Here is a 26,074-nt window from a genome sequence, read left to right on the forward strand (position 1 = left end):
CTGAGCAACAAAACAAAACAAAGGGCAAGGAATATCTTGAATGCCTACATTCAATTACTGGGGAATTTTAATTTTCTAAACATTCAAAGATATCCACTGTATGATTCTAACTATATGACACTCTGGAGAGAGGAAGACTATGGAGTTAAGGGTTGGGGTGAATGCAGGGATAAAGGGGCACAGCACAGAGGACTTTTAAGGCAGTGAAACTCTTTCACACGATAACACAAAGGTGGATTCACATCATTACACATTTGTTAAAACTCATAGAATGCATAACACCAAGGCTGAACACTAATGCAAATTAGAGACTTTGCCTGAAAATAATGAGTTAGTGTCTGTATAAAATGCTCCACTGTTGTCAGGGTGCCTGGGTGGCTCAGTTGGTTCAGCGTCCAAGTCTGGATCTGAGCTCAGGTCATGATCTCACAGTTTGTGGGATCAAGTCCTGCATCAGGCTCTGTGCTGACAGCACGGGATTCTTTCTCCCGTATCTCTCTGCCCCTTTGCTGCTCACACGCATGCATGCTCTCTCGCTCAAAATGAAACAAAGATTTGAAAAAAAAATGCTACCTAAAATGGACCACTGTCGTGCAAGATGTTGACAACAGGTGAGTCTAGGTGTGTACGGGAGAATGGTATGGTATATGAAGACTCTCTTTACTTTCTATTATATTTTGCTGTGAACTTAAAACCGCTGTAAAAAGGCTTATTAAATGTAAACAACAACAACAACAACAACAACAAAAAACCGTATCCATTCAGGCTACTCTTACCATATATTAACACATGATACAGTCACCTTGGAAATTGAGATAGAGATCAAAGTAACACAATATGGGTACTGTCTCCCATATGGAAATATATGAAAATACATAAAGCAAAACACGAAAATAGAAAAGTAATTTGTATACTTAGGCAAGAAAACAACTGATGAATATGATCAAATATCTTACAAGTATAAACAGGGATTCAGCACTATAGGAATCAATCCTGAATTTTCCATTTAATTAAGAGATTTTATTCTAATTTTAAATCAAACATCATTATGTTGATCGTATCTAAGAATCATAAGGAAAGCTTAATCACATCAAAAAAGATTATAATGACCTATTATTGTCCTACTAATTTTTGTACAAATACCTACTTCGTACGGATGATGAAACTGAAACCAGTACCATGGTAACCATCATATTACTTGCTAGTAAAATAAAATTTTAAGACACCACCAAAAATTAAGTGAGGGCAATAATTCCTATGTGGAACAGAATTCATCCAGCAGGCCAAACATATCTCACTTTAAAAAGAAACTTGGGGGCACCTGGATGGCTCAGTCAGTTAAGCGTCTGACTTCGGCTCAGGTCACGATCTCATGGTTCATGGGTTCGGGGCCCGCATCAGACTCCGTGCTCACAGCTTACAGCCTGCTTGAGATACTCTCTGTCTCTCTTCCTCTCTCTCTGCCCTCCCTCTGCCCACACATTCTCTCTCCAAATAAACTTAATTTTCTTTCTTTCTTTCTTTTTTTTTTTGCCAAGGTCACCCAACAAACAAATGGCAGAGAAGGGATTTGAACCCAGGTCTGCCTGGCTGCAAAGGGGCTAAACTGACAGCAGTGGGCTCCCAGGTCACAGCATGTGCTCCCATGGGTAATGCCTCCAGCCATCTGGATGAAGCTGAGGGCCGACCAGGTCTCCTCGCTCTGGCCTCTCCTCAGGGCCAAGAGTGCAAGAGGGGAGATACAGCACGTCCTCCATTGCGAGACACTCCAGTCATGGAATGAAAAGGTTTTCAGGCAGAAAGAAACATCCCTGCTTATACATACACATGGATTAGAAGCTGAACCCTGACTGTGGGGACACGTAAAACATGTGTCTGCAGCCACTGTGGAAGGACAGTTAAGAACCTGGCAGCACGGTTATTTATTTCTGGAATCTTGTGAGCACAGCTGGTTCAAGGATACAAGTCAAGCTCCGAGCCCTAGGCCTGCCTCCTCTGCTGAGCCAGCTGGACATGATCCCTTAGGATGGATCAATGGCTCCCGATTCCCTATGTCTTTAAAGCCCATCCATCCTCCCCCTTCATTTGGCAACAGCCACAGGCAGGGTGAGGAAAGGGTGCAGAGTCTGTCGTCACATGCGAGACCAACGTCACTAGGGGGATGGGTAGCCATGAACTGAGCCCACACGAGGGGAAGACAGTCCCTCCAGCGTCAGCAGTGACTAACTCTTGCTGGGTATGCAGGCCATTCTTCCTTTCTTCTCTCGACTTCTCCGTGGTTCCAAATTCCCTCACAGAGCCCCCCGGGAATCCAAAAATAACTTCAGAGTCACAAAGTCAAAACACGGTGTGAGAATCCTTGCACAAAGACGCCACTCCCCCAAGGCAGCCCACAGAGAAAGAAGCCCCGTTCCAGGTCAGGGTCCACGGACTCACCACAGAAGGAGATGATGTGGCTGCTGTCCTCGTGGACGAACTTCCGTGTGACTGCCTCCTCCATGATCTGCTTCACCTGGAAGGGCAGAGGCAGTTGGACGGAGAGACCCAAACGCGACCCAGGGTGCGGTCATCCCCAAGGGCCGTGTCGTCCTTCCTGGCCGTCTGAGGCCATCTGGGGTGCTTTGATAACTTCTCTCCTTCCATGCCCTCCTCATGGTGCCTTCTGCAAGTCTGAGGCCTGTGGCCTGTGAAAGCACCATGTTTTACTGAATTATTTCTTCAGGCCCTCTGCCTGGCTGGTTATTCTCAGGTGTCACAGGAAATGTCATCTTCCTTGAGCCCCTTATCTGACACAGCCCTCTCCTGACACCACTCACACCCCGTTACAGTCCCTTCTGGGTACATATGCTATTCCTGTCCTGTTTACTTGCTTACTATTACCTTCTTCTAAGATATAAATTCCCTGAGGCCAGGGCCTCACCTATCTTGTTCACTTCTGTATCCATGGAGACTAGAACAGTGCCTGGCACATAGCAGGTACTCAATAAATATTTTTGGAACGAAGGAAGGAAGGAAGGGAGGGAGGGAGGGAGGGAGGGAGGGAGAACAGAAGGGGAAACAAGTATATAAAAGAATCAGGAAGGTATAGTGATAAATCAGGCCTGGAATCTAGCAGCTCTGGGTTCCATTCCCTGCTCAGGCACCTACCAGTTGGGTCTGTGATCTCAATTTGGGAAACTGAGGCTCAGCAAAGTGAAGCAAACTTGCCCAGAGAAGTAAAGCTGGCCCAGAGCAGACACCGAATTCCAGGCTGTCTGACTCCCTGGGGGTGTGTTTTCCTACTATCCTCACACGCTCAATAAATCTTTTTTGAGCGCCCCTGATGCACCAGGAGTGAGGGACACAGTGCTGAAAGGGCAGCCGTGCCTCTGCTCACAGAGATGACTCTCCAGTGGCCTGAACACCCTTCTGCTTTGCTGGATTCTGGCCCCCAGTCTGCCCAGCGTCACCATGGGGCTTTAGCCATGCATTTCTCCTCTCTAGAGGCTCAGTTTCCCCACCTTGAGGTTGAGGAGGCCAAGAGAGATGACCTCAAAGGCCGGTCCCAGCTCTGCATCGCCAGGGCTGCGACATGGGGTAACAGGAGCAGTTCTGAATCCAAACCCCTCCATGAGCAGCCGCTCCCTTCCTGGCTGCCCCGTGGCCTACTCGGCCTCAGCCACGCCAGCTCAGCAGTGCACCCACCGGAGAGCGATCGCAGGCTCTCCATGCCCCTCTCCCCTTCCTTGTGGTTGCCTCCTGGAGGGGAAAACAGAACTCAGAGCATCCCTGGCCATGCCCTGCAGTGTCTGCCCCACACAACCGAGTCAGCACTCACCCCGTGAACAGCACTGACCTCTGAGCTCAGCGGGCTCTAAGCTGGGCTTCGCCAGCAGCATTTCCAAGTCTGAAAACTACCTAGCCGAACCCTGGAACCGGCCCTGTTTACAGGTGTGGAAACTTGAGGGTCGGGAGGCAAACTGGCCTACTGAAGGCCACAAAGCTAGGAAGCCATGGCTGGACTTTTGGCTTAGAACTTTTTTTCCCCCCATCTCAGCTCCAGCTGCCATATCCTGGCCACTGTGGCTACTGATTGTGTTTCCACAGTCAAAGCACATCACCTCTCTGAACCTTAGTTTTCTCGCTGGGTGAAGGGCGTACAGGAACAGCACCTGCCTCATGGGGCTGCGGGAAGACCGAACAAGGTAACGCACACCATGTGCTGAGCACAGAGCCTGCCGCACAGGGTGCCTGCAGTGTTACTTGCCTAAAACCTCACCTGGTCTCTCTATTCTGGCTGAAACAGTAACCTGTTCAGGAGAATAAAATTCCCCTGCTTCAAGGGTCCCTACAGTGGCTGCTCTCGAACACCCATCAGACTGATAAGCACAGAGCCTGACGCGGGGCTTGAACCCACGACTGTGAGATCATGACCTGAGCCATAAGACTCTGTTTTTTTTTTTCAACGCTTATATATTTTTGGAGAGACAGAGCACGAGTGGGGGAGGGACAGGGAGAGAGGGAGGCACAGAATCCGAAGCAGGTTCCAGGCTCCAAGCTGTCAGCACAAAGCCCAATGTGGGGCTCGAACTCACGAACCGTGAGATCATGACGTGAGCCGAAGTCGGTCCCTCGACTGACTGAGCCACCCAGGCGCCCCCATAAGAGACTCTCATGTTCAGAGAACAAACTGAAGGTTGCTGGAGGGGAGGTGGGTGGGGGGATGGGCTAAATGGGTGATGGGCATTAAGGAGGGCGCTTGTTGGGACGAGCACTGGGTGTTGTATGTAAGCCAGTTTGGCAATAAATTATATTTAAAAAAAAAAGAGAGAGAGACACTCAACTGACTGAGCCACCCAGGTGCCCCAAACCATACACAGCCTCCAACAACCAACGGGTCAAAGAAGAAATCACAAGAGAAATCAGCAAGTATCTTGAGACAAATGGAAAGGAAAAGGCAATGTATCAAAATCCAGGGGATGTAAAGAAAGCAGGGTACAAGGGGCATTTACAGCTGGAAGTGCTTATGTTCAAACTACAAGGAAGGTCTCCAATCAACAGTCTAACTTGACACCTCGAGGAACTACAGAGGAACAAACAAAACCCAAAGTTAGCAGAAGGAAGGTCATCGCAATGTCACAGCAGAGATAAACAAAAGAAAGAGAAGAAATACAAGGGTAGGTTTTAACAAAACCAAGAGGTGAGGCTTCCAAAAGATCAGCAGAATTGACAAACCCTTAAGCCAGACTGACTAAGAGCAAAAAAATAAAAGAGAGAGAGAGAAAGAAAGACTCGACAAAAATCAGAATTAACACCAATCCTCCTCAAATTCTTCTAACGTAATAATAATAATAATGGAAGAGGAGGGAATACTTGCGTTGCATGAGGCCGACATTACCTTGGAAAGCAAAGCCAAGCAAGTCATGACACAAACACTGGAGACCAATGTCTCCAAAGAGTGACTCCATCAGAAGGCTCAACAAAACACTGGCAAACAGAATTCGGCAGGATCCGGAGAGCTCCACAAGCGCCATGACCAAGCAGGATTTACTGCTAAGATGCAGCGAGGGTTCAAGGCACAAAAACTGACCAACGCAAGACACCAGCATTAACATAACGAAGAGAAAAGTACCCCATGGGCATCGCGGATGATACAGAAAAAGAATGTGGCAAAATTCAACACCCGTTCGTCATAAAAACTCTCACCGAACTAAGAACAGGAAGAAACTACCGGTCACGTATGAAAGTCACGCATGAAAAATCCAGAGTTACCATCCCATGCGATGGTGGAAGACTGAAAATTTTTCCTTCAAAGTCAAGAGCAAGACAAAGACACCTCTGCTAGCCTCTTTTACTTCACGTAGCATTGGAAGCTCTAGCCAGATGAATTAGGACAAGGAAAAGAAACCAAAGGTATGCAAATTGGAAAGAAAGAAGTGAAATGATCTCGGGTGATCTTATGCCCCGAAAACCCTAGAAACTCCACAAGAAAACTGTTAGCAGCCATCAATAAATTCAGCAATGTTGCAGGATACAAAACCCATACGTGAAAATTAGCTGTATTTCTAAACACTACCGATGAACAATCCCAAAACAAAAGGTTAAATATTCTGTTTACAATAGCATCAAAACCAGGGGTGCCTGGGTGGCTCAGTTAAGCATCCAACTTCAGCGGAAGTCATGAGCTCGCGGTTTCTGAGTTCGAGCTCCGTGTTGGGCTCTGTGCTGATAGTACGGAGTCTGCTTCGGATTCTCTCTCTTCCTCTCTCTCTGCCCCTCCCCTGCTCATGCTCGCTCTCTCTCAAAAATAAAGAAACACTAAAAAAAAAAAAAGTAGCATCCAAAAGAATAAAATACTTAGGGATAAACTTAGCCAAGGAGGTGAAAGGGCTGTATATTGAAAGCTACAGTAAACCTGCTGAGAGAACTTTATTATTATTATTGTTGTTATTATTATTATTATTATTATTATTACTGTTATTTTTAATATTTATTCATTTTTGAAGGAGAAAGAAACAAAGCATGAGCAGGGGAGGGGCACAGAGAGAGAGAGGCAGGCTCCAGGCTCTGGACTGTCAGCACAGAGCCCGATGCAGAGCTCGAACCCACAAGCTGTGAGATCACGACCTGAGCTGAAGTTGGATACACAACCGACTAAGCCACCCAGGCACCCCGAGAGAACTTTTTAAAGATGCAAATAAACGGAAAGGCTTCCCATGTGTTCAGAGATTGAAAGACTTAATATTGTCGTCAATAAAACCCAAAGCGATCTACGTGTAATCGCCATCAAAATCACAATGGTATTTTGTTGATGTTGCTTTGGCGTGGTGTTTTGGTTTTTGGTTTTTGGTTTTGTTTTGTTTTTTTTTTTTGCAGAAAAAGGAAACTCTATCCTAAAAGTCATAAGGACTCCCATGAATAGGTAAAGCAATCTTGAAAAGGAAGAACAAAGCTAGAAGTTTGGTATTTCCTGACTTCAAACCTCATTATAAAACTATGGTAATAAAAATACTAGCATAGTTTGAGGTACCAGCATAAACACAAGTGGTGAAGAACAGAGAGCCCAAAAATAAACCCTCATGTCTATCAGTACATATCAAACGATTTTGACAAAGATGCCAAGACCATTCAGTGTTGGGGGGGGGGGAGCAGTCTCCTACAAATGCTCTTGAGAAAACTGGATGTCCACATGGAAAAGAATGAAGTGAGACCCTCACCTGTACCATACACAAAAATCAACTCAAAATGGATCAAAGGCCTAAATACCAGAGCGAACACTACAGAATTCCTCAAAGAAAACATAGCAGAGAAGCGCCATGATTTGGCAACGATTTCTTGGCTGTGACACCAAAAGCAGAGCAGGCAAAAGTAACATGAAATAAACTGGACCACGTCAAAGTAAACAAACTTCTGTACATCAAAGGACACAATAAACAGAGTGAAAAGGCAACACCCATAGAATGGGTGAAAATACCTGCAAATCGTGTATCTCATAAGGAGCTAATGTCTAGACTGTATGATGCATTCCTACAACTCAACAACAAAAAACAACCTGATTCCCAAATGGGCAAAGGACCTGGACAGACACGTCTCCAGAGAAGATAAACAGATGGCCAACAAGCACACGCAAAGATGCTCAACATCATTCATCATCAGGAAAGTGCAAATCAAAACCGTGATGAGATACTGACCGCCTCACACCTATTAGGATGGCTCGTATTAAAAAATGGAAAATAACAAGTGTCAGTGCACATATGGAGAAATCGGAACTCTCGTGCATTGCTGATGGGCACGTAGAATCGTGCGGTTCCTAAGGAAAAGAGGATGGCAGGTCCTCAAAAAATTAAACAGCAAATCAGCATCTGATCCAGCAGTTCTCTTCTGGGTATATACCCCAAAGGACTGAAAGCAGAGTGCTGAAGAGAGATTTGCACACCCGTGTTCATGGCAGCACTATCCACAACAGCCAAGGGCAAAACAACCCAAGTGTCTATTGATGGACAAATGGATAAACAAAATGTAGCAGACACATTCAAGGGAATATAACTCAGCCTTAAAAGGGAGGAAGTTCTGGGGCACCTGGGTGGCTCAGTTGGTTGAGTGTCCGACCCTGGATCTTGGCTTGGGGCGTGGTCTCATGGTTTGTGGGATAGAGCCCTGTGTCGGGCTCTGCACTGATAGTGTGGAGCCTGCTTAGGATTCTCTCTCTCTCTCCCCCTCTCTCTCTGCCTGTCCCTCCCCTCTCTCTCTGAAAATATACACATAAAGTTGAAAAAGAAAAAAAAAAGGAAGGGAATTCTGACACCTGCCACTACATGCGTGAACCTTGAACATGTCACGCTAAGTGAAATAAGCCAGTCACAAAGAGACAAAATACTTATGAGTGGTGCCTAGAGGAGGCAAGTTCATAGAGACAGAAAACAGAATGGTGGTTGCCAGGGGCTGGGGGGAGGAGAGAAAGGGAAATTATTACTTAACGGAGCTGTAGTTTTGGGAGACGAAGAGAGACTGACCACACAACAATGTGAATTACTCAGCACTACCGAACTTAAAAATGATGAAGGCAAAATTTTATGTTGTGTATTTTACCACAATTTTTACAAGTGTGGATACTATGTGTTAATATAGTGTAAGTAAATATTTTGCTGTTGATTTTTAAAAAAAATTTTGATCTTTATTTTTGAGAGAGAGAGAGAGAGAGAGAGAGAGAGAGAGAGAGAGAGGGAGGGAGGGAGGGAGGGAGGAAGGGTCAGAGAGGGGGAAGCAGGCTCCAGGCTGCCAGCACAGCAAGGTGGAGGCTATCAGCAGGTAGAATGGAGAGAATAAGTCCCGAGAATGTGGCACTTTGTGAAATTCTCTCCTGCCTGCCTTGCCCCATGGGATCATCCCAACAATTCAGGGTAATAGTCTCCCATTTACAGAGAGGGAAAACTGAGGCTCTGGGGAGGAGGACACTCCTTGCAATGGACTGAATGTTTCAGTTCCCCCCAAATTGCTATGCTGAAATTCTAATCTCCAGTGTGATGGGGGTATTACGAGGAGGGCCTGTGGGAGGTGATGAGGTCATGGGTAGGATTGGTGACCTCATGAAAGAGACCCTGGAGAGCTCCCTTCCCTCTTCTGTCATGTGAGGACATAGAAGACAGGTGTCTGTGAACCAGGGAGCGGGTTCTCAGCAGACACTGAACTACTGGCACCTTGATCTTGGACCTCTCGATTTCCAGAACTGTTGAGAAATAAATCTCTGTTTTTTAAGCCACCCACTCTATGGTATTTTTGTTTTAGCAGCCCAAATAGACTAAGACACTTCTCTAAGGCAGCACAACAAGGAAGTTCAGGCGTGAACCTGGTACCTAGAACTATAGACAGAGAAGCACAAAAACAAGGGTCTGCAAACCGTTTCTGTACAGATCTACGGAGTAAGCATTCTTGGCTTTGCTGGCCATCTGGTCTCTGTCTCAAGTATTTAACTTTGCCCTTGTATCTGGAGAGCAGCCATATGCCAATGAATGAGCGTGGCTGTGTTCCAATAAAACTTTATTTACAAAACCAAGTGGAGAGCCGGGTTTGTCCTTTGGGCAACAGTTTGCTGACCACGAAATAATAAAAAAACATGTACCTGTTGGTCTTGGCCCCCAGTTCCCCGCACAGAGCTCCTAAAACCCTGGTAATTTCCTAAGTGATCACAGCGCTAGGGGCATCTTCTATTCTACCATTTGATCTTTGGCCTCAGTCCCTGACACAGAATTTCTAAATCCCTCTGACTCTCCTGGGTGAGAGGAACGTCCTTTGTTCTAATGAGGTGATGCCTGGCAGGCTCCTGGATCGCTTCGGGATGGGGACTGGTCACCAGAAAGACCAAGCTATGATGAGAAGCTTGGAACTTTCAGCCCCATCCCTCATTCTCCCGGAAGGGGACAGGGAGGCAGACTGAGTTCACTCTCCATCGTGTCTGTGGTAATGAAGCCTCCATAAAAATCCCCAAGTATGAGGCTTGGAGAGCAGGCTGCCAAACATGGAGGTGATGGAAGGGTGTCACAAGAGGACACGGAGGCTCTGTGCCCTTCCCCCAGACCTTGCCCTATGCACCTCTTCCATCTGGATGTTCATCTGCGTCCTATATCGTACCTTTTTGTCATAAAGTGGTGAACCAAAGTGTTTCCCTGACTCCTATGAGCAAATGATCAAACCTAAGGAGGGGGATAAGGGAAACCCCAGTATGTGGCTATCAAGAAGTACAGGGGATGGGGCGCCTGGGTGGCTCAGTCGGTTAAGCGTCCGACTTTAGCTCAGGTCATGATCTTGCAGTTCGTGAGCCACATTGGGTTCTGTGCTGACAGCTCAGAGCCTGGAGCCTGCTCTGGATTCTGTGTCTCCCTCTCTCTCTGCCCCTCCCCATGTCTGTGCGCACGCGCTCTCTCTCTGTCTCTCTCAAAAATAAACAAAACCAACAAAGAAGTACAGGTGACAATCTGAGACTTGCACCTCAAGTGGGGGACAGTCTTGCAGGACTGGGGCCCCTAACCTGTGGGACCTGACACCGACTCCAGGCAGCTAGCATCAGAATTCGGTTAAGGGGCGGCCACCCGGCTGGCGTCGGAGAACTGCCTGAGGTGTAGCAAACCCACACACCTCTGGTGTCTGCGCTATCGTCCAGGAAGAGTGTGGGATCAAGGAGAAACACACAGGAGTGTGTTTCTCCAACTCACTGATCCTGCGTGAGAATGTCTGGTACCACTGGGCTGGCCCAGGCTGCCCGCCTTGGTGTCACACAAGGGGACAGCACGGGGGGGGGGGGGGGGAGCGCTAACGCAGCTACCACCCCACACACAGGGCCAGCCCCAGCTCTTTGCAGGGGCCAGCCCTATCTCAGGCAGCTTGTAGCCCTCCTGCCAATGTCCGCCTGCCCCTCGGAGGTGGCCATCTGACTGTTGCCTGCCAGAGTGACTGTGACGCAGGGGCCCTGCTGTCTGCCCGCGTCCCCCTCCCAGTGGCTAGTGCAGTCACCGCATGGACCCACCTGCTCCGTCCACAAAAGGTTGCTGGGATGGAAAATCCCTAAGCTCTAAATTCTGGCTGTGGCTGCTAGCACTGCCCCAAGGGGCCTCAGTTTACCCCTCTGGTTTCAAAGACCTACCTAACTCCCACTTTCCAGGATGCCTTCACCTCCCCAGCTGTGATGGGCTAAACCGTGTCCCTGCCCCCCAATCACATGCTGAAACCTTAACCCCTAGGACCTCAGGATGTGATCTATTTGGAGCCAAAGTCTTTACAGAGGTAATCACGTTACAATGAGGTCATGAGGGTGGGGCCTCATCTGGTGTGACTGGTGTCCTTATAAGGGGAAACTGGGATGCAGACCACCACAGAGGGAAGGCCACATGAAGACACGGGGAGAAGAGGGCCATCCACAAGGAACGCTGGGAACAGAGCCTTCCCTCGTGGCCCACAGAAGCCAACCCTGCTGACATCATGACCTTGGACCTCCAGCCTCCAGTACTGTGAGAAAATACATTTCTGTTGTTTAAGCCACTCAGTGTGTGGTACCTTGTTATGGTGGCCAGGGAAGACTGATACATCCACCCTCCGTATCCTCACTATCCGTATCCTTCTGAATGAGCTCTTCTGTGCCAGCGAATGAATGAATGAATGAATGAATGAATGAATGAATGAGTGATGAATTAGTTCTAGGGTTACCTATCTTATTGACTCACTATACCCTCTCCACAGCTCTGTGAGGCTTGGTTCTATTTTTATTTAAAAAAATTTTTTTTAAGTTTGTTTATTTTTGAGAGAGATACAGAGAGAAAACACAACCAGGGGAGGGGCAGAGACAGAGGAGGACAGAGGATCTGAAACGGGCTCCATGCTGAGAGTAGTGGAGAGCCCGACGCAGGGCTTGAACCCACAAACCATGAGATCACGACCTGAACCGAGGCTGGTCGCTTAACTCATTGAGCCACCCAGGCACCCCATGGTTCTACGTTTATACCGATTTCTCACACCATGAGAATTAAGATCAGAGAGATTAAGCAACAAACCTGAGGTCACACAATGAACAGGAGGCCGAAGCGGAGTGCCAACCCAGGCTCTTGATGCTATTCTAGAAGCTTCAGCCAATGGCTTGTCTTTGAAAATAATAATAATGCTCCAACTTACTAAATGCACAGCACTGGGCTAAGCACACATGGTGTCATGGACTGGATGCTTGTGTCCCCAAAGATTCACATGCTGAAGCCCTACCCCAGGCCCCGTGTGGTGGTATTTGCAGGTGGGGCCTTTGGGGGGAAATTAGGGTTGGATGAGGTCATGAAGGTGAGGCCCTCAGGATGGGATTGGGGTCCTTAAAAAAAGAGGAAGAGGAGAAGAGCACAGGGAAAAGGTCATCTACAAGCCAGGAAGACAGCCCTCGCCAGGAACTGAATGGGCTAGCACCTTGGCCTTGGACTTCTCAGCCTCCAAACTGCAAGAAATCAATGTCTGTTTAGGCCACTCCATCTGTGGTGTTCTGCTTCGGCTGCCTGAGCTGAGACACGGGGCCGGCCCCCCCATAATCCTCACAACACAGTTCCCAGGTGGCCACCACCCCCCCACTTGACAGACAAGTTCAGAGGTATTGGTTCCTACCTAGCCAAGGGCATCAGAAAATCCAAGGTCACCTTGCTGAGGTTTATATGCTGGTCAATCTGACTCCAGAGGGAGCCTCTACCCACCACACTCTGCCCCAGAAACAGGAGTCAGATGTACTGCCTGGGACTGCCGGCCTCAGGGACATGACAGAAGACACAATCCCTTCCTTTTCCTCTCCCTCTCTCCAGAAGGCCTGGAGGACCCCGTAATCACCGCAAGTGGTGGATAACAGCACTGATGTGTTTATTCCACATCTCAGCACGAGCCAGGATAGGGTCTGGGGGACTTCTGCTTCTCTGTGTCACAGGATGGCTGGGCCCAGCAAAACTAAGATTCGGAACTCAGCTGTAGGCAAAACCATGGGCAGGGGTCTTCGCTGGGGGTTCTGTGTAATTGAGGGATCCAAGAGGGTTTCTTGGCCTGGGGTAGAGGGGCCACAGGACTCAGGGATAGGGAAGGGAGGGCAGTGGCAGCCACGAGAAAGCCTCTGTCCCCTCCCTGGCTCCGTGGGCAGGTTCTGATGATGTGGCAGGTGCCACAATGTGCCACACAGACCGCTTCAGGACTGGAGGCTGCTAGGAGGGCTCCTGGAGAGCCCTCAGCTGCCAGTCCCATAAAGGACAGGGATCCCTTCAGCCCCAGGGAGAGCCTCCTCCAAGGTCTCACTGCTTCCCCGGAGGCCACCATCCGGTGACGGGAATGTGTAGGCTGTGAAGGTCTGGCATCCTTGCCCCCAACTCGGGACAGTGTGAAGGGCCATCCCAGCAAGCTGGCAACTCCCCACGGGGCTTCCACGAAAGCCTCGTGACCCATCTTCTCCCTTGGCCCACCGCCGCTCGCTTCACTTGGCTCCGCTGGGTGTTAATCCCAAAGGCACACCCTAATAAACCTGCATGCTGACCTCCATCTCGGCGACAGCTGCCACTTAGGGACCGCCAAGATACAGCATGGGTGCATCTGGGCAATAGTCAACAGGGACAAGTTGCAAACCATTCAAACACCGGTGAATTCAGCGCGGCAAAGGCCCGGATACACTGGGTGCACAGAGCAGCAGGGATGGAGTCTGACAGTCCTGCCCTGGAAGACCTTTCGGTCCAAAGAGCCAAAAAGTAGGGCAAGCTAGGACAGGTACAGGGCAAGCGTGGTGCTGATGCAGGGCCCAGCAGCACCAGCACCAGCACCAGCACCAGCTGAGAACCGGCTGGAGATACAGATGCTCGGGAGCCACAGAGGCAGCAACTCTGGGGTGTTGATCAAGCTTTCCAAGCTACTCTCACGCATGCTCACATTGCAGTGGGGGATTTCAGAGGAGACAGAAAACTAGCAGCCAAAGTCCTTAGGAAGAGACTCAGCAGTCACGGCTCCTGTCTGGGGACCTTCCTCACACAGCCAGTCCCTTCTGGCCACCTCTCCTTGCTTCCCATATCAGACTGGGGCAGGCAACATTCCCGGCTCCCCACTATTCCAACTGCGGGTGCTGCACCCTTCTCCCCACCCACCCCACCCTGCCTTGGTCGATTGCACCCTTATTAAATTCATCTTCGTGTGCTCAGTTTGGAGGAATCATCTGTTTCCTATTGTTACCCGGACTGTATACACACGTTGTCTCAAGTCCAAACCCCACAGAATGAAGGTTGTCTGTTTGTAGCTATGGACCCTGAAACTCAGACAGGGTAATCCCCAGGGAAGGCAGGCTCCTGGGGATGGATCTGGGGCGGGGTGGGTAGTGGAGGTGGGGACACAGCACCAAGGGCATAGTTCTCAGCCTGAGGGAGGGGTTCTGACAAGGGTTCTGTCTGCTGGCTCCCGACTTCCCCAGAACTTAATAACGTGCTGACAGCCTGAGGCCAGAAGAGGAAATTAAAAAGGCAGGGGGGGAAAGCCTTCCCCGGAAGGTCAGTCCCTACAGCCTCACGGGAGAGGGCACTGTCTCACTGTAGGAAGAGGCTATGGCCCAAACTGGCCAGGGGAGGACCCATCCCTGGGGGAACCGACCGCACCTGTGGGCACAGGGGAGAGGGCCACAGAAGGCCTCTGAAATGCAGCTCAACCACCTTTCCCCTCTCAGGCTTCCAGGCATGAGCTTGGAATTGATCTGCTGTGGAGGTCGACAGCTTTAAGGAACCTCGGGGTGGTCTGGGGATGGTGGTGGCAGTGTGGCATCCTGGCTCCTTGGAAAAGCCCATGTGATTTTCTAAGCTTTGGCCCCGGAATCATGCCTGACTGAGGCAGCACAGAGGCAGTGGCTATGGGTGGCGCGACTGCAGCCACAGAGACCTGTGGTTGCATCCAGCTCAGCCCTTCATGTCCAGGGGTGAGGATTCAGTGGGGTGTTATTTGCAAAAGAGGAGGCCTGGCTAGCACATAGGAGGAGTTTTATGATGCTAAAAGCTCACTGCTTTTCTTTTCTTTCTTTTGTTTTTTTTGAGCACTCATGGTGTTCCTGGGACTGTTTATGGCATGACAACCCAAGATAGATTACCGACATAGTCCCATTTTACAGATGGAAGAAACTGAGGCAGAGAGCTATTAGATAACCCACCCAAGGTCATGCAGAGGAGGCAGGATTCAGACCCAGGTCTTTATTCTAACAAAGGCCTCAAAGCAGAAGCTGGAGACCATTTGAAATAGTTTTGTTACTGCCCAGCTGAAGAGTAAGAGAGTATGTTTACTGAGCACCTACTATGTGCCATGTACTTTGTACAGAATACCTTATTTAATCCTGGGAAAAATATTATCATCCCCATTTTAAAGTTTTTTTTTCCCAGAGAGAGAGAGAGAGAGAGAGAGAGAGCGAGCACACATGTGTGCATGTGAGTGGGGGAGGGGCAGAAAGGCAGGAGAGAGAGAGAGAATCCCAAGCAGGCTCTGTGCTGCAGGCTCTGTGCTGTCAGCACAGAGCCCAATGCAAGGGTTGAACTCACAAACCACGAGACCATGACCTGAGCTGAAATCAAGAGTCAGATGCTTAACTGACTGAGCCATCCAGGTGCCCCTCTCCTCCCCGTTTTAAAGACAGGTAAACTGAATTGATGCGATTTGCCCTAAGGCACACAACCAGGAAAGGCCGCAGCCAGGACTTGAACTCAAGGTCTGACAATCAGCTCTGCCTCCAACCTGCCCAGAAATGGGTCAGGCCCTGTGAAATCCCAAAGTGCTAAGAAACCTATGAGAAGGGGTTCCTCAGTCTTACCCAACGTGGGGACCAAAACAGCAGTGAACTGGGAGTCAGGAGACCTGGGTCACCCTGATAGGACTCTAACAACCAGGCCTGTGGGGGTCTTTTGGGCAGGGGGAGCCAACTTCAAAGGTCAAAGTGGTCAGAAAGATTTTGTCTCTGTCCAGCATCCATTCGGAGTCCTCCAACATCTGCCTGCATTCTTCCAAATGATGGGGAGCTCACTTCTTTCAAACCCAGCTTATTAGCTCTAATGACAGGATGTTAGGAGGCAGTTGAGAGGCTAGGAGCCAGAACGTGGGGTCACTGAACTGGTGTTGAATCCTTGACCACTCATGATGCTGGACAAGTCTCCCCACCTGTACCATGGGGTGTTGGATAATAGTACCCCACCTCATCGGCAAATGAGACGGCACCTGGCATGTAGTAGGAATTGTACAGGCAGGAGCCACTCTTAGATGGCAGCGACCGTAGGGTTCACGGCCTGGCCCACAGTGGATGCTAACGAGTGTGAGTTAGGTGAACAGGCAATTGCGAAGGGGCTCTGAGGCTCTGTTCACCCACCCCAGCTTCTCATCCACAGGTTTTTTAGGACCTAGGTGGCCTCTGGGGCTGTGACCCCACCCCTCCACGTGCCACCAGTGAGCACAGGCCCCAGCACACTTCCAGCCCCACCCTGCAACCATTCAGAAACCAGCCCCGCCCTCCCACCCTCCACCTGCAAATATCGAAACAACATATAGGAGGTGTAATCTCAGGAGGGAATCAGGCAGGGAAATCCGGACCAACCCGCAAAGTGGGAAGAGAGGGCTCCCGGGCCTCTGGGGCCTGCCTTGTCTTCTCTCCTCACTCCCACCACCTGCCCACCCACACCAAGGTACCCTCGTACTGCCCACCTTGAACCCTGCTAGGTTTCAGATCAGCCACTACTCCCCGCTGCCTCTCGGCACGGTTCTGTGCTCACCCCTCCTGTGCCTGGATAGGAATAATACAGCCCAGGGTGCAGGGCTGTCATAAGGATTATGGAAAATCTGGGCAGATGGCCTCACAGCACGCAGCTGGCACCGTGTAAAGGAAGGCGCCTGAGGGAAGTCAGTAAAAACTTGAGTTTAGGGAGTCACTAGGCCCAGGTCAAACTCCAATTCTGCCATTAGCGAAGTGACCTCAGGCCTCAGTTTCCTCATCTGTGAAATGGAGATGACACTCACACCACCTGTCTGGGCTGCCATGTGCGGACTTCATAAAAACACACGCACAGTGCTCAGAATGGGGGCAGGGGCTCAGACCCACCCTGTGTAAAAGAGAGCTCCACTCCCTACCCCCTTCTGCTGCTGTAGACGTTTCCTTAGAATTTATCATGGCCTGACTTCCACTATACATCTGAGGGCGTTTAGTGTCCATCTCTAGGACGCTGACTAGGCAAACAAACAGCATGTGCTCAATCTATGTTTGGTGATCACTCTGATTATATTAGTAGCACTAACACCAGCAGCTAAAGCTCACTGAGTTTTGATCCAGGCAGTGTCTTTAAGTCCCTTGGACGTCTGATCTCATCTGCTGTGTGTTCAAGGCCAGGGTGGGCGGTATTTTCCGGAGAGGGTCAGACAGCAAACACTTCAGCTTCTGGAATAGGACTGCCAGATAAAATACAGGCTGCCCAGCGATACCTAAACTTCAGATACACAAGGAATTTTTTTTGTGTGTAAGTATGTACCAAATATTGCATGGACCATACCTATGCTAAAAGATTACTTGTTTTCCTGAAATTCAGATTCAACCAGGCAATCTGAACTTAAAAAAAAAAAATTAAGTTTATTTATTTATTTAGAGAGCGGGGGCAGAGAGGGAGAGAGAATCCCAAGCATGCTCCGCCATGTTAGTACAGAGCCCTATGCAGGGCTCAATCTCACAATCCCCAAGACCGTGACCTGAGCTGAAATCAAGAGCCTGAGGCTTAACTGACTGAGCCAGCCAGGTGCCCTGCAGCACCAGCACCACCACCCCCCGCCCCCCCAGCAATCTGAATTTTCACTTACTCCATCTGTCAAACCTATTTTCAGGCCACACAGAGTCTCTGTCCCACTGTCTCTTGCTTTTATAACCCTCTTTTAGGATGTACAAACCATTCTTCTCTGCTCAAGAGCAGTTTCACCAAAAGGCTGAACTTGGCCCAGAGGACCCCCTGGTATAGAGCCCCCAGCACTGTGCCTGGGGCGCATATGAGGCCAAAGTAAAAACCAGCCCGTTTGCCATCTGCTCCTCCGAGGCCTGCTGCCTCAGTCCTGACTCAGGGCGTACCTCACCCCAGCTGGGGTCTCAGGTGGTCGGCGCCTGGCAGTGCAGGTGGGCAAGTAACACTGAGCCAGCAGTAGCTAAAGAGACGGAGGCCCCTTGACTCTCGCGTCTGCCAGAAACTCACAGCGAAGAGGCTGTCAGGGTGGCTTTAAAAATCGTTCTCGGCATTTGGGCAAGGTGAAGAGGAGAGAGGAAGAGCAGAGCGCAGGTTTTGCTGCTCTGCCTCCCCTGCGAGCGCCCTGGGTGCTGAGGATCTAGCAGGCAGCGTCTCCGGCTGTGCCTTGACCACGGACCCTCAGACGCTGCTCCCCAAAGGCGGCGCCATGGGCTCCGCTCTGTGCCCTCGCTCACCTGTGCCTCCGGCCAGGTGCCCCTCCCTACATGCTCCAGCCAGCTAAGAGCAATTCAGGCTTCAGCCCAGATGTCCCCTCCTCCCGGGAGCCTTCCTGGACTCTCCCTACCTGAGCAGGGATCAGTGTACCTCTTCCATGTTCTGTGAACAAAATCTCCTCCTACATCTTCCCCCAAAACCAAGGGGGAGGGGAAGCTCTCTGTCTGCTGATGCCAAGCTGGCAGGCTGTACCCCAAGAGTGGCCGGGCAACACTCCCCCTCCCCGCAGAGACCAGCGAAGCATAAAGCCAATGCACAGAAAATCAGCACAGAGACAGGAAAACAGAGAAGGTCCTGATGACATCATTGGAACCCTTGGACAGAACTGCACCTGAAGCTGGCAGTCTGCACCCCAACTTCCCATACCCTTGAACCAATAAAATCAGTTTTTTGAGCCTCTTTCCCTTTTGGCTTTGTGTTTCTAGATTTCTTTATTGTTCTAGCTAGCTTTGCAAGGGATTCCCCACAGTGAAATGGGTGAAGCTGGCTACAGCACCCTGCTGTGCTGCTTCTCAAGTTGTGTGACCTCAGTCCAGCCTCTTAACCTCTCTGAGCTTCGGTTTCCTTCATCAGTAAAGAGGAGTTGCCACTTGTACCTACTCGACAGGAAGCTTGCTTTGTGTATTGGTGATTTAGAGCAGTGGTTAATACGTGGGGGTTGTAAAATGTCTTTATTTCTCAAAAAAGGGAGAAAAAAACGAAAGAGAAAATGAATGATAGTTCCTATAATCTGAATTTACTAATGAAACATAACTTACTAAATAATACAAACTAAAGGACCATTCATTCAAGGTCCCAGGCATCACCCAAATCCCGTGAACTCTTGAGGCTTCAGCTATCTGACTGTTTTTAATTTAAGGTTTTATTTATTTTGAGGGAGGGAGGGAGGGAGGGAGAGAGAGAACAAGCCAGGAAGGGGCAGAGAGAGAGAGAGAGAGAGAGAGCGAGAAAGAGAGAATCCGAAGCAGGCTCCCTGCTGTCAGCACAGGCCTGACCCCAGGACTGAGAAATCATGACCCAAACTGAAATCAACAGCCAGACGCTTAACTGACTGAGCCACCAGGTGCCTCTCAGCTACCTGATTTTTAAAGGGAGGCTTGGGGCGCCTGGGTGGCGCAGTCGGTTAAGTGTCCGACTTCAGCCAGGTCACGATCTCGCAGTCCGGGAGTTCGAGCCCCGCGTCAGGCTCTGGGCTGATGGCTCAGAGCCTGGAGCCTGGAGCCTGTTTCCAATTCTGTGTCTCCCTCTCTCTCTGCCCCTCCCCCGTTCGTGCTCTGTCTCTCTCTATCCCAAAAATAAATAAACGTTGAAAAAAAAAATTAAAAAAAATAAAGGGAGGCTCACTGCAAAGGGAGCTGTTCCCATCCTCTATAAACCCGAGTTCCTTCGAGATTCTGGGAGAAAAAAAAGTGTAAGAACCTATTCACTTGTCTTCCTGTACCTACTAGAAGACAAACACACTGCCTCCCACTGGAGTTCAGCACTCTTAGCTGCTGACCCCCAGGGGGCACAGAGTGCTTAAGTGGCAGGGCCAGGAGGCTCACGAGGGTGTTGGGCCTTCTTTGGCTGAGGGATTACTTCCATGGGGCCAGTGACCCACCAGACCCAGAGGGGAGATCCAGCTGCCCACCTCAGGATGGCGAGGCAGTCAGGCGAGACTCAGCCTTCCTGACCTCCATTTGAGGGCTCATTCCTTTGGACCCCAAGAAATACCCCCTTCCAGGTCTACAACACCCCGCCCCCCAGCCCAGGGCTTACCCAGGGAGAGCAAGATCCTGTGCTAAAACATCTGCAAGTTCGGATGTGACCAGACAGGGCAGCAAAACATCCTTCTGCAACTGAGTTCTTTTTTTTATTTTATTTATTTTAGAGAGCAAGAGAGAGCGTGCAAGTGGGGGAGAGGGGTGGGCAGGGGTGAGAGAGGAGGAGAGAGAGAGAGAATCGTAAGCAGCCTCCATGCCCAATGCAGGGCTCGATCTCACGACTGTGAGATCATGACCTGAGCTGAAATTAGGAGTTGGACACTTAACCGACTGAGCCACCCAGGTGCCCTCAACTCTCAAAGGGTAAGCCAAACACAGAGCCTGGTCCCTTCACAAATACTGGTGAATCTTCGGCAGCGATGGCACAATGTGGTGCCGTGTTGGTACGTGGCCCCCCCGCCATCCCATACGTGAGCAAACAGAAGCCAGAAAGGTTCGTGAATCTGCCAAATGGCAGGGCTGGAACTTGAACTCAAGGCTGTCCAGCTGCAAAGCCGGGACCTTTCCCCAACTCCACATTCTCAGAGTAGCTCATAACCATATGCAGGTCAGGGTATGACCATTACCATTTGGCTCCAGGGTAATGCAGAGCAGGGTTCTAGAGCCAGAACCCCAAGCCATACCACTGACAATGTCCGTGACCTTTGGCAAGGCATTTGCCATCTGTGTGTATCGATTTCATTAGCTATAAGGGACAGTGTTTTATCCGTGTCGTGGCAAGGGGACAATTAAACGAGCCCAACTGTAGGAAGTGCTCCGTAAGTGCTGTTTAAAAAGTAAAAGACTCTTTATCCTCAAGAAAGCCTTCAGTTGAGCCCTTGTTTTTCCTGAGTGGAATGGACTCTCCAAAATAGTCTTAGCAGCTACTGAGTTTTAATGGGTCTTAAGTACGGGCTTGGCAAATGTGGAGCTGAGAAAACGTGGAAGACTCGGCTCTCAGAGAGTGATGCTGGCCAAATCTGATGGCTTGAGGTTCTTAGAACACTAGAGCTGTCCACCCTCATCCACGTAGAAAGCAGAATGACACAGGGAGGAAGGGCGTGGTCAGGGGCAGAACTGGGACAAGGTCTCTGGGGTCCTCAGTTCCCATCCTGGGACCTGCGGCCAGGAACCGCAGGCCCATGGGGTGACAAAAATGTCCTTTTCTACCTGCCAACCGGCAACAAATGCTACCGCCATTTCCCGGAGCCCCTCATGTGGTGACCTCAGGGGAGATGCAGCCACACTGCACAGGAGACATCACCCACAAGGAAAGCCAGGGCCCCTCCTGCCACTCTCTTCTCATCGAACCAAGGTGCTGAAGCCCAAGTGCTGCACTGGCAAAAGCTCCCGGAAGCCGCACTGCCAGAGACCTGAGAAAAGCATCAAAACGCAGTGCGCACGGATGTGGCTGCATTATTCACGAGGAGCATTTCTGCCGTCTTAAGCCTGAAAACACGACACACGTGAACTGATCTGAGTCAACCCTAGAACCATCAGAGAGCCCCAAAATATCTGCACCCAGTATTCCTGCATTCAACTGGCAAGCCTTTTTGGAACCCCTACTTGGCCAGGCCAGTGGGGAAGTGGGAAGAGTGGGGGGCTGTGCTTTCTAGCCCAAGAATTGAAAGCTCAGAAAACAAGTTTCCTCTCTTGCCTTGGTGTCCCCCACAGTTTTTGCCGGTCCTGCAGCCTGAGCAGTCCACAACATGGATGAGTCCATGTTTCTTCCCTTGTGCCGAGTCCTCCCATGGCTCCCATCTCACTTCTGAGGGTCACAAGACCCTGTGACCTCGTCTCTCCTCCTCCTCCATTCTTGTTCACTCCCCTCCAGGCTCCTTAGCCTCTTCCCTACTCACTGTTCCCCACTCAGGGCCTTTGCACATGCTGTTCCCTCTGTTAGGAACACCCTTCTTATAGATGTCAGTACGGTCCCCTCCTTCCCTTTAGGTCGCAGTCCAAATGTCACCCAACCCTGACCACCACCTCTGGAGAGCCCTTCTCACACCTCTCCACCCACTTTCCAGCTTTATTTTCCTTACAGCACTTGGGACTTCTAATAGCAGACACTGCCTTTTTTTAAAAAATAAATTGAAGGTTTGTGGCAATCCTGCATCGAGCAAGTCTATATCAGCACATTTTCCCAACAGCAATTGCTCACTTTGTGTCCCTGGGTCACATTTTGGTAATTCTCACAATATTTCAAACATTTTCATTATTATTATATTTGTGGCGGTGATCTGTGATCAATGATTATGACTCACTGAAATCTCAGATGATGGTTAGCATTTTTTAACAGGAAGGTGTTTTGTAGGGAAGCCTGCACCTCTCACTCCCTTTTAAGAAATTTATATAACAAGGGCGCCTGGATGGCTCAGTAGGTTAAGTGTCTGACTCTTGATTTTGGCTCAGGTCAGGATCTCATGGCTTGTAAGTTCGAGCCCCACGTCAGGCTCTGCGCTGACAGTGCTGAGCCTGCTTGGGATTTTCTCTCTCTCTCTCTCTCTCTCTCTCTCAGCCCTTCCCCTGCTCGTGCTGTCTCTCTCAAAATAAATTAAAAAATTTTAAAAAATTATCAAAAAACTTGAAAAATTTACACATTATATACAATAAAATAAAAATAAAGTTAACATAATTATACGACATAACATAGTATTAAAATTTTTTTAATGTCTATTTTTGAGAGAGAGAGAGACAGAGCACGAGTGGGGTGGGGCAGGGACAGAGAGGGACACACAGAATCTGAAACAGGTTCCAGGCTCTGAGCTGTCAGCACAGAACCTGATGTGGGGCTCGAACCCACCAACCGCGAGATCATGACCCGAGCCTAAGTCGGACGCTTACATTGTTTTTTAGATATAATGCTACAGCATAGTGTAAACATAACTTTTTAAAAAAGTGTTTATTTACTTATTTTGAAAGAGACAGAGAGAGAGGGAAAGCACAAGGGAGGGGCAGAGAGAGAGAATCCCAAGTAGGCTCCACACCAGCAGTGCAGAGCCTGACCACGGGCTCAGATCCCATGAACCACAAGATTATGACCTGAGCCGAAATCAAGAGTCATATGCTCAACCAACTGAACCACCCAGGCGCCCCTAAACATAACTTTTATATGCACTGGAAAACCAAAAAATTCCTTTTGACTTGATTTATCACAATATTTGCTCTCTTGCAGTGGCCTGGAACCAAACCTGCAATGTCTCCGAGGATGTGCCTGCGTATATTTAAAATATGTTTATCTATCTGCCCCCCAACTACATTCTATGCTTGAGAGCATGTGAACAGGGATGCTGCTTTGTTCCTTCTTTACAGTTCCTAAGCTATACCTGGTACATAGTAGATGTTCAGTAAATATTTGTGGAAGAAAGGAAGGAAGGAATAGAGGGAGGGAGATAGAGAGGGAGTAGAGAAGAAGGTAGGAAGGAAGGAAAGGAAGAAGTGTTCTTCTAAGAAACGGCAGAAAGGGTCAATCCTGGCCCCTACTATCAGCTGAAACTTTCTGAAGTTCAAGTCTAAGCAAGACCCTCCTTGCTCTGAAGTCTTCCATAGCTCCCCACTACCTGACAGAGCAAAGGCTGCAGCCTGGCATTCACAGCCCCAAAGTAAGCTGTAACTAATGACTTTCCTGCCTCATCTATCTGCCCCCACCCCCACACCTGACCCCAAGCCATGTTTCCAGGGTCTCTGATGAACCTCCATGAGGCCACTCTTCAGAGCCTGAGAAAGCAGGATCTGAATCCTAGCTTCTCCACGGACAGGCTGTGTGACCTTAACGTGAGCTGCTTAACATCTCTGTGCCTCCAGCTCCTCCTCTATCGAGTCAAGGAGATAATTATCCTCCCTCTCAGGGCTGTCGTGAAGAGTGAAAGAAGGAACACTTGGCATGCACTCAGCACAGTGCCTAGCACAGAGGTTTCTTAACCTCCACAGCAGTGCCATTCCGGGCTGCACACTTCTGTGTGGTGGGGGCTGTCCTCGGCATTGCAGGAAGTTGAACAGCATCCCTGGACTCTACCCACTCAATGCCAGCAGCACTCTCATTTCTCACCATGAGAAATATCCCCAGACGTTGCCAAACGTCCCCCTGGAGTAGGGCTGCCAGATTTAGCAATGCATACTGACACTCCAAAAGTACTTGCTGTTACCTGGCAACCCTACCCGGGGGGCAACATTGCCACCCCTCGTTCATGAAGTGCCACTGGGTTAGACTGGAAGCACCATGGGGTTGACTCTCTTTCCTCCTATCTTCTTAGGAGGTAGAAACACTGGTTGACTCTCTTTCCTCCTGTCTTCTTAGCATGGGATGCCCTCCTCCCCCCCATCCCATCACCCCACACCCAGGGGCTGGGAGGTGCAGCTCCCCAAACACACCCAGCTCAGTGGCAGTGACAAAGGCTCCAGTTTGCAGAGGTACACGTGGCCTGCCCTCTAGCACTCCCCTCATCCCCACTCCCCCTCCAGGGCGACAGCAGGCCCTCAAGACCCTGCCTTCCTTCCAATTAAGAGGCCTGCCAGGCCCAGCTCAAGGCAAGAAAACAAGGAGGTTAGACACTTGGCTTCCCTGATCAATTTGTGTCATGGGCAGGCTCCTTTAATGGCAGTCGTCATGGCAACGAGAAGCCAGTCCCTGCCGCTCTGGGAACCAAAGCAAAATTAAGGGGTGGGGGCGGGGAGAGGATAGGAGGGGAGGGCAAAGTGGGCCTGGAAGGAGCCAGGATGAGAGCGGGCTGGATCTCAACTGGAAGAAATCATGCTGAGGCCACCCTGTCCCCAGCTTTCCCTGGGCGACACTGGGGAGACAGACAAGATTAGATACCTGCTCAGAAGCAGCTCAGGCTAACGTGGTGGCTGTTTGCCCATGGCTCATCCTGATAGGTGAGTAATTTTCCTCCTCATGGATAAACCCCCCAGACCCTGGTGAAGGGAAAGACAGATGCTTGCCTGAGACTGCGCAATTTACAAGCAATCAATTTTAGCTCCACCCTCTCCTTGCGCATAGCTCATGTCCTCCCCACTCCTTTCCTCGTGCTTTTAGGACAGGACCACATGCTCTGCCCCTCTGCCTTTGCCACCATCCTCCTTTTCTCTGTACTCCAGCCACTTCCGAGCCCTCTGTCTTCCTCAAGTTCATCGTGGTCCCTCCAGCCACAAAGTCCTTGTAGACGCAGCTCCCTCGGCCAGGAACGGTGTTCCTCTCTTTCCACCTCCTCCCTTTACCTAAAAGGGTTTATAGGTGCTTCACATATCTTCTCAAACATCACTACCTCCAGAAAACCTTCCTGGGCCACCTACATGAGGTTACTTCACCCTGTTACACATTCTTGTGGGGCCAAGTGCCTCTCCTTCACACTGTGGTGCAAAGCCTGTAATGATCCTTTTAGTCACACTCAGAAGGTCTATCAGGGTGTGTCTACCATACTGGGATGTCAGCCTCAAGGGGGCAGGACTATCTTGTTCACTGCTGTGTCCGCAGAGCCCAGCCTGGTGTCTGGCACACAGATGCCCCTCAGTAAATACACGCACCAGAATTTAAACCACCAGAATTTCGAACCTCACCCAGAGCTCCTTCTTCACCTGTTTCACGGTGCTAGGTCATACTGGCTCCCCAGATCAGCACTGGACAGAGCTTCCAGCCCCACAGCCTCTGCTGACCTTTGTGGCTTCAGTGGCTTATCCCAAGCTTGCACACCTTGCCTAAAGAAACTCATTGTTGGGGCGCCTGGGGGCCTCAGTCAGTTGAGCATCCGGCTTCGGCTCAAGTCATGATCTCACAGTTTCTGGGTTTCAGTCCCACATCGGGCTCTGTGCTGACAGCTTAGAGCCTGGAGCCTGCTTCGAATTCTGGGTCTCCCTCTCTCT

At 49.9% G+C, this 26,074-nt stretch overlaps 1 protein-coding gene across 1 annotated transcript in view; it reads right to left on the bottom strand.

Annotated features, from left to right (window-relative positions):
- Window positions 1-2,518: 2,518 nt before the first annotated feature.
- LOC123381193 (ankyrin repeat domain-containing protein 26-like) overlaps window positions 2,519-26,074 on the bottom strand; it is a 118,043-nt gene continuing 94,487 nt past the window's right edge. The window contains exon 11 of the mRNA XM_045041649.1: window positions 2,519-2,684. The gene's annotated coding sequence lies outside the window, so the exon portion shown is untranslated. The remainder of the gene's footprint in view (window positions 2,685-26,074) is intronic.

Source organism: Felis catus, chromosome D3 (genome assembly GCF_018350175.1).
Source record: "Felis catus isolate Fca126 chromosome D3, F.catus_Fca126_mat1.0, whole genome shotgun sequence".
NCBI classification, from domain to species: domain Eukaryota; kingdom Metazoa; phylum Chordata; class Mammalia; order Carnivora; family Felidae; genus Felis; species Felis catus.